This window comes from Apis dorsata, unplaced genomic scaffold (assembly GCF_000469605.1).
Source record: "Apis dorsata unplaced genomic scaffold, Apis dorsata 1.3 scaffold_1176, whole genome shotgun sequence".
Lineage (NCBI taxonomy): Eukaryota > Metazoa > Arthropoda > Insecta > Hymenoptera > Apidae > Apis > Apis dorsata.
In genome coordinates, this window is record NW_006264273.1 from 56,866 (window position 1) to 74,008 (window position 17,143).

The window sequence follows — 17,143 nt, forward strand, 5'->3', positions numbered from 1 at the left end:
AAATATCGTTTCGAAATAAATCATATTGAACAATAATTGTATTCTCAACTTTTCTGTCTTGTGCTTCAAAGTTTTATAATACAAAAATTTAAAAAAATCAAGTAGATCTGGAATTATGTATATATTATAAAAATAAATAAAATTGCACGTTTGAATGCTTGAAAATATTTTAAGCACTTTAAAACAGACAAATAAATAATTTGGATAGTCTTATTTTATAGTCTATTAAAAATTTAATGCTCAATATTGGGTTATGACTTATAAGTTAAAAAATGCTAATATACATACATATACATACATACATATACAATTCAATTATAAAAAATAATAAATAATGATATAACGTAAAAATTATGATTTAAAAAAAACGATAATTTTCAATTCTTGTAAGAGTACATGAAGTTCCAAATTGAAAGCTATTTAAAAATTAATTTGTAAAACTTTATTCAATAAAAGATATAGAAAAAGATTATTCTAAATTTTTAAATTTCTTTCTATTAATAATTAAAAAATTATAATTTTTGATTTATATCATTTATTTTGAACAAATTAGTTTATATGAAAAAGTTTCTTTATTATTTATTGATAATCAACTCTTAAAATCTCGCATATTACATTATATATATATGCGAACTAATGTATAATATTTTTAATATTAAAAAAAATGTATAATATTTTTTATATTTTTATAAATTATAAAAGCGAATAACATAAATAAAATTTTCTCTATTATTTTAAGTCAATATTATTTAAATAAAAACAAAAGATTTAATATCTTATTAAAATTATATTATTTTAATACACTAATTTTTAATTTTTTTAAAGCATATTTTCTAATAAAACATATGTCAATTCTTATTCATCTTATTCATGATATATATTCTTGTATTGATGTAAGTTACTGAAATTTCTAATCATCAATCATATATTGCAATATACTTACACACACGCGCTCGCGTGCATTTATATATACACTTATATATATATATATATATACATAACTTCCATCATAAAATCTATGATTCAATATGTGCGTCATATGTTTTAGCGAGTGTAAATTAGCGAGGTTAAGTTAAGTTAGTTTATGTAGATCATTAAAAACTTTCGAGATTCTGAAATCTATTAAAATTTTCGAAACATCAATACTTTCAAAATTTAAGCTCTATCAAAATTCAAATGTCTAGAATTTTTAATCGTAATATTTTTATAATATTTTTAAATCATATCATATATTATTTTGAATTTATATAATATTGAAAATCTTCAAATCTCGTTTCAAAGTAAATTCGAATATTAATTTTTTGTCAATACGAATATTTAAATATAAATTATCATTTTATTTCTTTTTTATTATTTTAATTCTTTATTTTTAAGATCATTTTAAATTTCATTATAATGCAAATTGAATTTAATAACGAAAAATGATTTTAATGAACTAACTCATAAAATAAATCTTAAAAAATATAATTTATTTCGATTCACGCAAATGCAAAACGTAATATTCATTAATCACCACACAAACTATGAATAAAACTTCCATATAATCATCAGTATTTTCATCCGAATAAATAAAAATACATCATTAACGAAATCGTATATTAAATGCACTACATAGTCATTCACGAATCAATCAATGCTTTCAAAACTGCACGATTTCTCTTGCTTCGGATTTAATATGATCATATTCTTGCCTTCTCAAAGTACCGACAAATCAATCAATCAATGACAAGAGAAAGTAAAATGTTTAAAAGTTGAAAGCCAAAAGACTTATCAATAAAGTACAAAAATTATATGGGCATTTTTTAATTGCAAAAAAATTATATATGTTTAATTTTTCAGATTTTACATGCAAAAAATAATTCTAAAATTAATTTTAAGAACTTTTAAGTTTTAATTTTTTATCTTTTTAATTTTCTTCCTTTTCTAATTTCTTTTTATCTTTTTAATTTTTATTTTCATTATATTATTATTATATTATAAATTTATTAGTTTGAATGTACAAAATGATATTTATAATTTAAATGAGCAAATTTAGAATTTAATTAAAAAAATGTTAATAATATAAAATTTTTATATATAAAATATAAAATTAAGTAATACATTAAACTAAAAATAAATATATAAATAATATATAAATAAATCTCAATAAAATTTTGTTAAAATAAAACAATTAACATCTGCTACATACATTGAAGATAGAACATATTAGAATAAATAGATAGATAGATAGAATATGTCAGAAATAAATCGATGTTATTGGTTAATAATCATTCTAAATATTGAAGCACAAAAGGTTAAATATTGATCGACATTAACATACACATGGATTATTATAAACAATAGAAATTATAGAACGATAATCAAAGTGTACTTTTATTTAAAAAGAAAAAATAAAAAAATTAATTACAGAAAATTATTTTTAATGTTTCTTATTTAGCTTTAGTTTAAATTATTATATTTCAATTGAGATAAAAATAAATATTTTATAATTATAAAATTTAACTATATAATCTCAAGCAAACTATATCTAATAACAAACTATATCTATAGGATGAAATTTCGATTCTATCAAAAAATTTTACTAATCAAATATTTGCTTTAAAAAATTTCATTTTCTAATAGTCCTAGATTCATTTTAAATGAATTATTTTAAAAAATTTTCTTGTATAATAATATGTTTTGTTAATAAATTCATGATACATTTTTAAAGAATTCATTTCATAAACGAAAATAAACACAAAAGTTGATATACAAAAATCTATATAAAAATAGAATAAGGCTGTTCTCGTCTCGCTTATCTAAAGCAAATTCAAATCATTTATAACTAAATAACTCTTAATTAAAATTTTTATATATCAATTTTTATATTTGTTTCGATCTCCAGAATTGATCTTCCAAAGTTGTTTCAAGATTATATTAATTAATTCTGTATATATTTGATCCCAATAAGAGATCGATTAAAAATACTTATAAAATTACATTTACATTAAACAAGTTTTGATTAATCAATCAAGTCAATAAATCACAATTTGATAAAAATTGCTCATGTAAACTAAATTTCAATCAGATGAAATGTACAATTAGAAATTGATTGATTGGATCGATCGATTAAAAATTGCTTACTGACTTGATAGAACGATCAGAAAATTTAACCAAGTTGAATCGATTTCAAATAAAAAAAAGAAAATTGAAAAAGAAACGATTATATTAGAACTTGACTTTGATATATACAATTCAAGGTGACTGTAAGATCAACTACGTTGACACTAATAAATTGCTCGATTGGGAATAGGAAATAGACAAATTCTGTACAATCAATTTAATTGATATTATATTTTATATGATATTTAATTATACAAATGTTATTGAGCTACTGGAAGTTGATTGACTCAGTTGGTTGGTTGAATAAGAAATGGCTTAATACAGTTTAAGAGATAATATAATTATATTCAATATATTTTAATGTGTTCTAATAAATTTAACCAAATTTTTAATTTTTCTTGTCATATTCTTCAAATTGACATCTGTGAATTATTTTCTTTCTCAAAATAAAATTTGAAAAGATATTATTTTGGTTCCATTGAAAACATTCAAATCAATATAATATAAAAATTAAACAATATTTCAATAACTGATTTCTACACAGAAATTCAGAAACTTTATAATTACTACATACTATGGAATAATCGAAACTCTCGATAATCGAAAAATCTGGATGATCGAAACTCTAAATAATCTATATTTTATATTATCTAATAATCTACGATTCGATTAATTTATATTTTATATTATATTAATTATATTTACCTTCCAAAATTAATATATATTTTTTGTATGATTATTATCGGAAAATGATTCATACAATCCGAAGAAGCACATTTTTTTCCACGAATATAAATTTTTCTTAGCAAAAACTACTTCTGCTAACTATCTACAGCAGTGAAATCAAAGTTCACCTCGCATTGCGCATTATAAATAAATGAATTGTTCGAGAATACGAAACCAACTCGTCTCTTTTTCTTTCTCTATCGTTTCTTCCCTTCTCCATATAGAAAAGAGGAACATTGAAACAGGTAAAAACGAGGGAACCTGCCACTGTATTTCATTCATTCCCCCATCTCTCTCAGTCTTGTATCACCTGGCGACCTTTATCTGGAATCTGGCCGGTTAACCCACTTTTGTTGGAGCCATGACAGATCGGTGGATGCCGAAAGAGAGATTACTAGCTTCGTAAAGCTCTCGAGAATTTCGAAGTCGTTGTCTCTTACTTACGATTTTTAATCATGAATTATGGCTCCTGGTATGCGTTGCTTGTGATTAATTATCGAGGGGAAAAAGAATTGATCTTAGAATAAATTAGGAAATGTGGAATCGGATTACACGTAAAACTCAGTTCATATGTATTCCATTTATACATATATAGTCACGTCTACGAAATTTGGGACTTTAGATTAATTAAAAATTAATTTCTCGAGAAAACAAATGTTATTGCACTTTTTTTGTATGTTTTTCTGTAATGGACAAAAATATTTATAGAATCTTTAGAATCGAATAGAATCATTTTTTAGAATCGAATAACTTTTTTAAAATTGAATCAAATAATGTGAATTTTTTTAAATATTAGAAGAATTACTAGATAATGTGTAAAAAGAAAATTTGTTAAAATTTTTATTGATTGAATTATGAAAAAAAAAGTAAAGGACAGGATTTTTAATTTTTTTATTTGAAAATATAAATTATTAAAGATTTATTAAAGATATATTAAAAATTTAAAATATGCCTTTTGTAAATTATAACTTATAAATATGTTATAAATTAATTTTTTTAACATTTCGAAAAAACTTAAATCACTTCATCTAATTTTAAAAATAATCATTCTATTTTAAAGAATATATTAATAAAATTTTTGTTCCTCACTATATCTATTATAGATATATTAAATCTATTATTTTAATAAATAATCAAAAAATTTTCGTTATTTCTTTTATAATAAAAAAAATTCTTTATTTATTTCAATATATTTATTGTTTTCAATTAAAGAAAATTTACAAAAAAAAGTATAAATGTATTACAAAATTTAAAAATAAAAATTTTTTGTTCAATTTTCATCTTATTTGATATTTTCATCTTCTTTAATATTTTATACGTGATTCTCAATTTAGCTAGTTATCTCTAGAACTATAAATAGAGATTGTTGACAAAAAATTTTCACTTTTTAAAATCTTGGTAGAATAATGATTAACCAGAATAATAATAATTATTTTAGTGAATAAAAATTTGTTTTTGTTGTTCTGTATTACTTGCATTTTTTTTTCTTTTCAGCTATAAAAAAAGAAAAAATTTTCTTAATTTTCATATTAAATTTTGCTCTTGCAATTTGATTAGAAAGCATTGATATTGCATACTTATACACTATATTAATATTTATTCATATTTAAGAAAGAAGCACATATTATAATTAGAGCGTTGTATGTAATAGCTATTATTTATTGTCAAATACCATAAATTGAAGAAACACACAGATTTATATAATATATTAGTATATTCATGAGATATCTTTGAAATATCGATTCTAGAAGTTAAAAATAAATACAAAAATGATTGAAAGTTATTTATTAAATTATAAATAATATAAATTTGCCAGTTTCAATTTATTAATAAGTTAAATTGAATGAAATATAAATAGAACATGACGTTAAAATTAAATTAATAATGAAAAATGGAGATGTTAAAATTAATCTCTAGAAAATATCTCAAGAATATATTAAACTCTATATATATAATCGTTTATTTCGTGTTCCGGTATAATTTTTAACAAATAACAATTTATAATGCACAAGACGCTGAATAACCCAAGCAATATTGGAAAAAGAATCTTATAATATAGTACCAGCAAGCTATAATGATATTCCATTATAATGATATACTACTTCTCTTTCATTTTTCATAAACAATGGAATTTTAAAAATGCATGGAGGAAAAGGAAAATTAAGAACATTCATAAAAAGGCATTCTGACCATGAATATCATTAATAAACTCAAAAATAAAAATTTTCATTATTATAAACATTATAATATATAATAAAATAATAATCTCGTTAACAAAATTCATAATGAAATTAAAAGAAATAAAAAATTTCAAAAACATGTATTCCTTATTTTAATTTATTATTAATTTTATATATTAATTTATAATTTACAACCTATGTATGTAAATTATTATTTATATATATTTAAATTATTATTCATATTACAGCTGTATTATTTGAAAACATTTGGTAAAACAATTTAGTTAATTTAAATAAATTATTTAAATCGTCTTCCTTTGCTAATTTATTTCTTTTTCTTCTTTTTCAATTAAAAGTATACTATCATTTCAAATAAAATTGCTCGAATACAAGAATATATTTACAATTACAACTGATAAAAAAAATGAGATCAAAAAATTGAGGAACACCCTATATATATTTCAATCAATTCAATTCGTGATTCTTTTTTGCCACGTGCATATCAGATTCTTTAACCGAAATGAATTAAAATATCAGTTTCATTTCGTAAAAGCAATCGACTTATCCATCTGTCTACCTTTCTTTAAGCACGAAAAATAGGAATCAAAAAGGGAATCAAAGATCCAATGAGCCTCCAATCCAATGAGTGTTACGACGAATCCTTCTCAGATTCCTGAGGAGCGAGAAACAGGTAGAAAATTCGTGGCCTAAGAGAACGGTTTCACGCGAAGATGCAAACAAACGGGTTTCGTTGGAATTCCCGCGATTGAGTCAGCTTAGAATAAGGATCTCATTACTAACAAGTGATCGCTTATTATTTCAAGTGCCACTATATACGTTGGTGAACAGATCAAATGACAATTTAATCGGCAGCCAAGAAATGATCGTGTATCGCTAATTCGGAAAGACAATCGTAAGAAATGTTTCCATTCATGTTTTCTTTCACAAATCAAACTTCTTTGTAAAATATTTTTATTATTTTTATTTCATTTTATTTTTCCTTATTTCTTTTTTTTTAAATTCATTCAATTTAGGAATGTTAAATTTTATATTAATTTTATAGTTTTTCTTTTTTCTATCTTTTTTTTTTTTTAATTTTTAAGAAAGTGAATAATATTCATTGTATGATACTATATGAACATAATATTGTGAATTGCAAATTATTTAATTGGTTTTATAAATCTTCGTTTAATAATTTATAAAAATTTAATTTTTCTTTTTAACAAATAATATTTTTTTATTACGTAAAAATAAATATTTTGGATAATGAAATTTGATGAATATAAAAAAAATTATCATTTTGCAATAATCTTTATTAAATTTGTTAAATTTGTTTTTTTATATTATATTATATATCTTAATTTACTTATTATATTGTATTACATATTCATTTCAAAATATCAATAAATTTGTAATATAAGACAAAAATAAAAAAGAGAAAAGAAATATCATAATTTATAATAAAGGAATATATATAGTAAGTATATTAAAAACATCAATTTGTTTAGACGAATAAAAAATTATTGCAGAGATTAAAGACAACATTAATTATTGCAGAGATTAAAGATAACATTAAAAAAACATAATAAAAATTTTAGTTTAACTAAAAAATAATATAAAGATATAAAAATATTAAGTATTTTTATAATAAAAATTATATATATAATAATAAAAATATATCTAAAAATATATTTAAAAAAAACAAAAAATAATAGCAATTATAATTTTAACAAACAAATTTAACTTTAAAAAATTTATAAAATGCAAATTATAAAATGCAAATTAATATACTTATTTTATATACTTATAAAATGTCAAATCATTTTATCCACTATATATATACATCATTTACCAATATAACAGTTTATGTATATGTCTATTCAAATATTTCTTTCATCTTATCTACAATCGGTATTGGTCAATAAGAAAAAGAACAAGAACAAAATTAACTAATAGCCTTATCACAAAAAAAAAGTAACATAATAGAGAAATTCAAGTGAATGATATTATTTTATTTTATGTATATTTATTAACATATCATACTGACATTGATGTAGTACTTACAATTCTTGCAAAGATAAACCAAGAACATTATAACAATCTTCATTTATTTAAGATAACATTGAAACAGTTCTGACATTATAAAAATATAATAAGTATGCAAGTATTACATGCTTCACTTCACGCATTAAACGATGATGATTTCTATTTGCTTATCACTCATATAATTTTTTCCAAGTTAATTATTTATAAAAAAATATCATCTTTCGATCTTAATGATTTTTTATTATATTGCTAAGATTTAAATAGTGTTATAAAGACTTTACTTGACAATGGTTGTTCATAAAAATAAAAACTTTTCTTCGAAACAATTTAAGATAATATAACTTAAATCAAGTTAATTTTAATGAGATTTATTGTCACAAATAATTGATGGTTAGTCGCATTATAGCGATCGAATTAAAAAAACTGAATGCAAACTATTAAATTGTCTAACTGTTGAATGAGTTTTTTTATTTAATTTTGATTTTAAGTGAAATTAAACTTAGAATTAATATAAATTAATTAATATAAAACAAAAATTTATTTAATTTTTGGTTTCATGATTTATATTTGTTTGATTTAAATTAATAACTTTTTAACAAACAATCGTCAAATTTTCACAATGCTATTCAGTGTGATGACATATTAATTAATAAGATATTAAAAATCATCAAGATTTAAGGCTTTTTTGTAAATATTTACCTCCTTTTAAATATAATTCTAATTTTATTTGGAATTGTTAATTTAACATTCATAATTTATATTAAGAATTTTGAAAATTTCATATAATATTTAACCAGGTTTACTCAGGTATCTGATTTTTTTCTTGGTTTTTTATATTTCCTACAGAAATATAGAAATCCCCAGAAGAAATTTCTAAAAATATTTCAAAGTTAAATATTAAATATACTTATATATTATATTTTCACAATTTGCATAGAGTGTTCTGTTTTCATAAATATATGATAAATATAGTATAATATATTTATAAATAAAAATATGTTTAAATAATAAAAAAATGTGTTTCGCTATATATATTATATAAATTCTTATTAATCTTAAATTATCTAAATTGAAGAAAAATTATGTACATATTAAAAATGTGTGAATATTTATCAATATTTCTTAAAAAGTTAAAAATAATTATGTATAATCTGTAATAGTATCCAAAGAAAAATATTCCTTACGATAATATTCAGAGAATAAATCAAATTTTTTATATAAATTTCATTTTTTCCTTCAAAGAATTAAAGGTATATAAATATTATATATAATTTGCAAAAATATTCAAAAAAAAATATTCCTTGAAATATGATAGAATAAACCAAGTCATTTAAGTTTCACTCTTTACTCGTACTAATAAAAATACAAATTTGCATAAACATGCACAGCACATAATTATTAACGAAATAAAATCATTCCAACGATCATTCAAATGTCAAATTCAACTTGAATTCATATTTTAAAGAACCAATTATACGTTCAACCAACACGACAAGCTGATAAATGATAGTTCTTTAATCAAATCAATAATAGCGGATCTCGGTCCGTAGGAACTATATACGTGGAATCCAATTACATCAAAGAAACTTACCACCGAAAATGTAACTGTCTCAAAGTCCGGTTGATTATCCAATTAACCAACTTCGAGTGTATAACTACATGAACCAACAGATATCTTACCAAAAATACTCGGTTAAACTTTACACTTCCGTTTAAAAGTTACAAAATATTTACTATATTTCCTGGAGATTTATAATTAATATTTATATAATAATTTATAGTTATGATTAGAAAAATTTAGCTACATTTTTGCAATAAAAAAAAAATAAAATCTAGTTCAGATTAGTCAAGATTACTTGAACTGAAAGAATTTGAAGTTATTGAATAAATTTGAAATTATTTTAATATAAAACTGTTTTTTATTTCATATTGTATGATATGTTGTATTGTGATAAAGTTTTTATGCTCATTTTCAATCAACTTAACTTCAAATCATTCAATTATGTTCAAGTAACTTAAAATCATTTTATCAACATGAACTTATTTGACTTGATTTAAAATACGATTTTGAATGATAAATCTATAATATAAATTTCAAATAATTAATTATTAAATATTAATTCAAAAAAAAATAAATTAGAACACTAAGAAAATTTCAAAATTTTTAGAAATATTTTTTCTATATTTCATAAAATAATGAAGAAAATGCATTGAAATGTAAGAGATGAAAATATGATATAGATATGATAACAATTTTATTTATGTAATCCATATGAAATCTAAGAAAAGATTTAAAATGACGAATTTATCTTTACATCAAACATTGAATTATATTTAATAAATATTAAAATAAATATCTAAATTTTAAGTTAGGTTTCAAGCTTAAGTCAAATCAATTAAATCTTAATTCTATTAGCTCATTGTTACGTATTTGAATTAAAGAAAATAATATACATTTAATCAAAATTTAATTCATAATATAAATTTAACTTAAAGTTATTATAAATTCATTTTAAATTTCATTCAAATATTCATAAATAGAATACATGAAATAAAAAATATTTTTACATATATTTAAGAAGTTAAAAATCGAACAGCGATTATAGGAAAAATAATAACATAATTCAAAAACTACGATTATAAAAAAAAAGTAATATTTAAGAAAATTCTTATAAAAATACTTAAAATATCAAATTGTAAATTCATGACTTAAAAAATTCATTTACAAAATTCTACAATTAAAAAATACACAAACAATGATGATTTTTTCTACATTAATATATTTCGTAAGTTTTGAATTATATCATTATTATATAGTATTATTATATAATAATATATTATTATATATTATATAATATAGTAATATATTATTATTATTATATAGTATTATATAATAAGTGTGTAATATAATTTATATCAAATATCAAAATCCTATTATTAAAAAAATATCTTACACTTTTGAAAGAGAATGTACATTCTTCTATTAGGAATCATCCTATTTGTTTTTCTCGACGCTTTCTCGAGGGTGTCCATCACTGAGAAAACAAGGAACGAAAGAGACTAAGAAACATACGACACCCTTTAATCTTTCTCATTACGTTATTACAAGATCCCTTTGTAGGTGATTATCTCTCGAAAAGGTTGACTGGCAGCCGAGATTCGATGCATGCCATGAGGTTTCACTCGGATGCAAGAATCCCACGTATTAGGGAGGTTCCCTCGACTATTCGCCAAGGAAGAGAAGAGAAAGGCAAAGAGAAGCGAGAAAAAGAGAAAATGGAAGCAAAGAGGAGTAAAGAGAAGCTAAGGGAAGTCTTTGCCTGCGGTGACAGCGTTAATTTGAACATCGTGCGTGCCACAGGCAGAAGGAAAGCAAAATAGGTCCTGACACATTTCGAACGTAATGCTCGAGGACTATGGAATGGAAATTTGCAGACACGTGCATGCAACCGAAACGATATCGTGTATGACGATCATGATATTATTTGCTGCCAGGTTGAGAACAACGTTCCATGGAAATGCGTGAATAAAAAGATGATAGGATGACTAGTTGATATCGCAGATATCTCAGATATCGACAGAAATTTATGAATAAGGTAGAGAAGATATCGAAGACTCGAATAAGTGAAGGTTTGTGTGCTTGAGAGGTTTGATTGTTGTTTCGGTATGTTGTGGTTAGAGAGATTTCAAGCTGGCAATTTTACGGCACGTTGTTTTGCCACGAGGTAATTAGCGAGATGTTATTACTGGACTGCGGATGTTTGCGCAGTTGTGAGTGCAAAATTGCATGGAATGCATTATTTGAGAAAAATATTAGACATCGGTTGAAAATTTTATGGATTCGCGAAAATCAAATTCAAAACTTTTTGCGATTTCAAAATTAAAATTATCGAAATGTTTAATTGTTTTTTTAATTTTTTAGGATTTATTTTGTCAAAAACTAAAATTTTATTTTTAATTTTTCGAATTTTTCAAATTTAAGTTCATCGCATTTTGAAAAAATTATTTTTTTATGTTTCATTTTTTCTTCATACGAATCATTGTATAAATAAATTGATAAAATTGGCACTAATATTTTTTTTTCTAAATTATTATTTCTATTAAATATATATATTGTGATTATATTTAATAAGTGATAAAAAATTAATAATTTAATCTCTAATAATTAGTAATTAAAAAATTAATAATTAATAATTAATAATTTTTAATTAGTAATAATTAAAAAAAATAACAAATAATTAAAGAAACAAATGATAAAAAATAAAATTTAAATATTACTAAAAGATCAAACTTAATATGTTGTTTAAAAAAATATATAAATAAGTCAATAAAACATGAATATTAATAAATATTTTTTATAATATAACAATAATTAAAACAAAATATTGTAATTTTTTATAAATTTATATATAGGATATCTTTAAATGATTAAGTCTTGAGATTAAAAGAAATACAAAAATTGATATATAAAAATTGGAGTTTATTTATTAAATTATAAGCAATTGAAATATGAAGAGATGAAAATAGAATGAAATAAGTAGATAAAGTTAAAAAGTTAAAAATAAAAAAGTATACCAAATTTATTTTGATTTTCTATCAATCTTGGTAAATTTGATCATCTAATAAATATATTAATACTTTATATTAAATACAAATAATACAAAATATATTTTGGTGCATTTTAGAAATAAAATATCAAATAAATAGAATTTATCATGAATGAAATAAACGATAATATAGAAATATTTATTATATATTATTTACTCATTAAGTGATAATAATCTATATTGCATCAATTCCATCAGAAAATATCGTTATCTTTTTTAATTCACATTGTAAAAATTAATTTTTGATTTTCTAAGTGTATTATTTTTCTAGAAAAATTTCGACTATTTATTCCATCTTCGATCATCTCATTTACGAATATTTTAGTATGCGGCTAAAGATAGCCAATGTCGTAAGAGATATATCGTGCAAAATCTATAAATATCATCAAAACTATCTACGGAATTCAAACGATTTTCTACCAAATCTTATTGCATGTGTGCAAAGGAAATATGAAAATATTCTACGAAGCAAGGCAATACATGCATCTGTTTAGTTTCCTTTAGTGGCTAACGACCTCTTGCTAGCTCGAGCCTAGCAGAGTGCAGTTTTCAAGGATGCAAATAGAGGATGCAGTCTCTTCTGCCTTCGCGCCGCCTGGCAAAAATACATCAGTGTGCACGTGCACCACTTCCAGATATCGTAAATCGATTCCCACGACCACCGAAACTTAACGAATGCTCTTCTTTCCTCGTTTCATCCCATATGTGTCGACATCCTTATGCATTTCCACCTATATACATACATCTTCGTTTTAATCTTTTCACCTATCCGCTCTATGTTTTTCCTTTTTCTTTTTTTTATCATTTTTCCTTCTTTCTCCGTGTTTCACTCGTCGAGTCGTGCTTCGTCGATAGAAGTTTGAAAAGTTCTTCGGAAAATATCTAATATGTTAGATCGACTTAGGGAATTGTATGTAAGTATATACGGTGATGAGCAAGAAGCAGATAAAGAACAGCTGTGGCGGCGGTGTCGTCAGGAAATTAGATAAAAAGATAAGAAGCTTTTTTTATTGTGAGACTACCACTTGTCGACATTTCTATAAGTTAGACTTATATACACATAAATATATGTGTATGTTCCAAGGAGTGTCACAAATCTGTACGCATGGGAGGGATGATAGGCAGAAGGCTTTTTGTGCATAAAGAAGTATATTTAAATTTGAATACAACTGTGAAAGACGCGCTCTATAAGTAACGCGTATAAATGAGTATTAAGATCGTTCACTTCTTTAATTTTCATACAGTGGATTGTGAACTGGATCGTTTATGACTCATGCAATTTTTAAATCAGATTTGTGTCAAATCATTTTTGAAGAAATAAAAATAGAACGGTATAATAATGAGAAATATGTAATAATAATTGCATTTTTATTGCAAAATTTTTAAGAAATATAAAATTATAAAATTATATTTTTTATGACAATTATAACATGATCGAATTTTTTTATTGAAACGTTTTCTTTCTTTCTTTGAAACAAATAAAAAATATATGCTAAAAGTTCATATAGAATTCAAACCTCAAATATCCAAGACAAGGATTAAAAAAGCGTCAAGTGTTGACCGCAAATTATATTATTATATATGAAATAGCCTATTATTTCACGAATGTTTAAAATCATTTAGACTTTAATGGTTTCATATTAAATAAAATCTATTACATTTCAACTAAATAATAATAGCAATAAAGCGATAAAACAAATTTATATGTATGATTATATATGTGTTAAAAATATAATTATATATGTGTTAATATATATATTTATATATGCATATATTTTATATATATACAGTATCTCATTTATTATATATACAGTATCATTTAATTCGATTCATCCGAATATTTCGAAAAAATTGATTGAAATATTGAAAAATATTTTGAAATATTTTGAAATACTTGATTTTAAAAGATTTTTCTTAGATTGAATCATAAAAGATATTTGGAAATTAATATTTTTTATAAAAATAAAATTTTTATAAAAAGCTTTTTAAATATATAAATGGACTCAATTAATAACTTAATTTATTAATTATATGAAAAATCTAAAATCATTTATATCAAAAAATCAATTTTTCAATATTCAATAAGTTAAAATTTATTAATTAAATTACGTTTTATTTTACATTTTACTAATTAAATAAAAATGTTAATGTAATAAATAAATGTTTTTTGGTATATTTGACTTAGTAATTTTTTATAAATAACAAGTAATTATATCGTTTTACACTTAGAAAAATATGATTTCACTTAAGAAATATGAAGTTACTTTCTCAAGTCTATTAGATTTGATTTAGAAAAAAGCTTCTATATTAATCAAAATACTGTTTCAAATCTCTCAATTTTTATTTAAAATATCTTTTAATATCATTAAATTGTTATACAAACCACATATATTACAAACAAGATATTATAACAATGAAATTTATATTTATGAAGTATAAAATATGCATAGATATATTATATAAATATATTTATAATTCAATATAAAATAAATATATTGCATATAACATAATTTAAATTGATATAATGAATATTTAACATTTTTGTTTTAATTAATATAATAACATAATTATTTATAATGAATAATCCATAATTGTTATTACAATAATCCATAATTGTCATTAGGATAAATTACAAATAATTTCTCCATATTTGTGGAGTTTAAATTCACATTTATTATTATTTATTAATTAATTTATTAATTATTAAAAATGACCATTCTATATCATAAAATATGATAAATGCATATTTTATATTCATAGACCATATAATTTTTTTAATGATACAATAAAATTTATTCATATTATTGTTTAATATGTTTACGATTTTATATAGTACGATTTTTTAGAAACATGCATTTATTTATTTTTTTTTGAATTGTTCGTCACAATTTACATTCTATATATCAGTATACAATTAAAAAATTTCGTGAATATTTATATGAAATTTGAATAAACTAATAATTTCTGATTTTTTTTATCGTAGATTTATCGTAGATTATCATACATTTACTTTATTAAGTATATAAATATACTTTAATATATATATTATTTAACATATTTAATATTTAATATTTAACATATTTAATATTTAAAATGTAATATATATATATGCTTTTTAAAAAGATAAACAAAATATTATAATATGCAAAATATTATATTTCTAAAATATTTACAAAATATATAAAAAGTTTTATATAAAAATTCGCAATCTAAATTATCAATAGTTTTCAAAATATTCGAATAGATCGATGTAAATAAAATATGATTATTTAAAAAATAAATGATGACAAAATTTTAAAAAGTTTCGTTGCAATAAAATTTTTCATTTTGCGTGAAACATAATTTTTATAATTTAATTAGCATATAATTTTTAATATAAAAATATGACAAGAATATTTATTATAAAAATAATATAATAAAACTCTAAAAATAATGAGAAATTATATATTTATACTATAAACAATGGAAAAATAGAAAAATACATAAAAATATATGTGAAAATATTTTGATCGTAAAAAAATCTAATAATATAATGTGATAATGTATCAATTATTATTATTATTATTATTCAATATTATTGATTGATTAATATTTTTATTCAATATCATTGGCAATCAAATAATGTTTTTATTATTTGTATATTTTGCTATCTATTATATAAACATTGATATTCTTATAATTTTGAATTATTTTCTATTCTTTTAAAATAGAAATGTTCAATGTTTTATTTACTATAAAATAATTATTGTATATTTGATATATGTTTTATATATTTTTAAATGTTTTTTAATTGTTTCTTTAAATAATAATTATTATTTTAAAAATAATAATATGTATGTATGTGTTATGTAAAATTATATCACTAAAAAAGGAAAAAAATAATTCAAAAATTAATATATGTAATAAATTTTTATTGTTTTATCATATTACAATAAAGAAATAGTTTGAAAATAAGATAAAATATATGTTTTCATGAAATTCAAAAAATGAAAAAAAATTTTTTTAATATTATTTTATTTCATTCAAAAGTGATCAAATATAAATAAGGATAATCTATTATAAAAAAATTTAACAATTTTTCTTTAAAATATTTATATAATTCTATAAATTTCAATTGTTTTGAATTATGAATGTACTGTATTATAAATTGTACTTTTAAAATATTGAATATTCATATGAATAAAAAATCAATTTCAAAAATCAAATATAAAGCCTTTACTTTAAGCCTTAACAAGATAAAAATTTATTGTAACTATAAAGAAACAGAAACATATTTTATTTGTCTCTATTTTTCTAACTCTTTAAATTTGTCTGCAATAAATACTTTTTCAAAACTATCGATAGCATTAATTAAAACATTAAAATTGAATATTTTTTTATCATTCATATAGCATAAAATGTATGATATAAAATTCATATTATTTCATAAAATTCAATAAAAAAATAAACATTAAAAAAAACATATAATGTATAGTATATATA

At 20.9% G+C, this 17,143-nt stretch overlaps 1 protein-coding gene across 4 annotated transcripts in view; it reads right to left on the minus strand.

Annotated features, from left to right (window-relative positions):
- Nucleotides 1-17,143, minus strand: part of LOC102676753 (putative phosphatidate phosphatase) — a 75,602-nt gene that overhangs the window by 56,196 nt on the left and 2,263 nt on the right. The window lies entirely within an intron of this gene.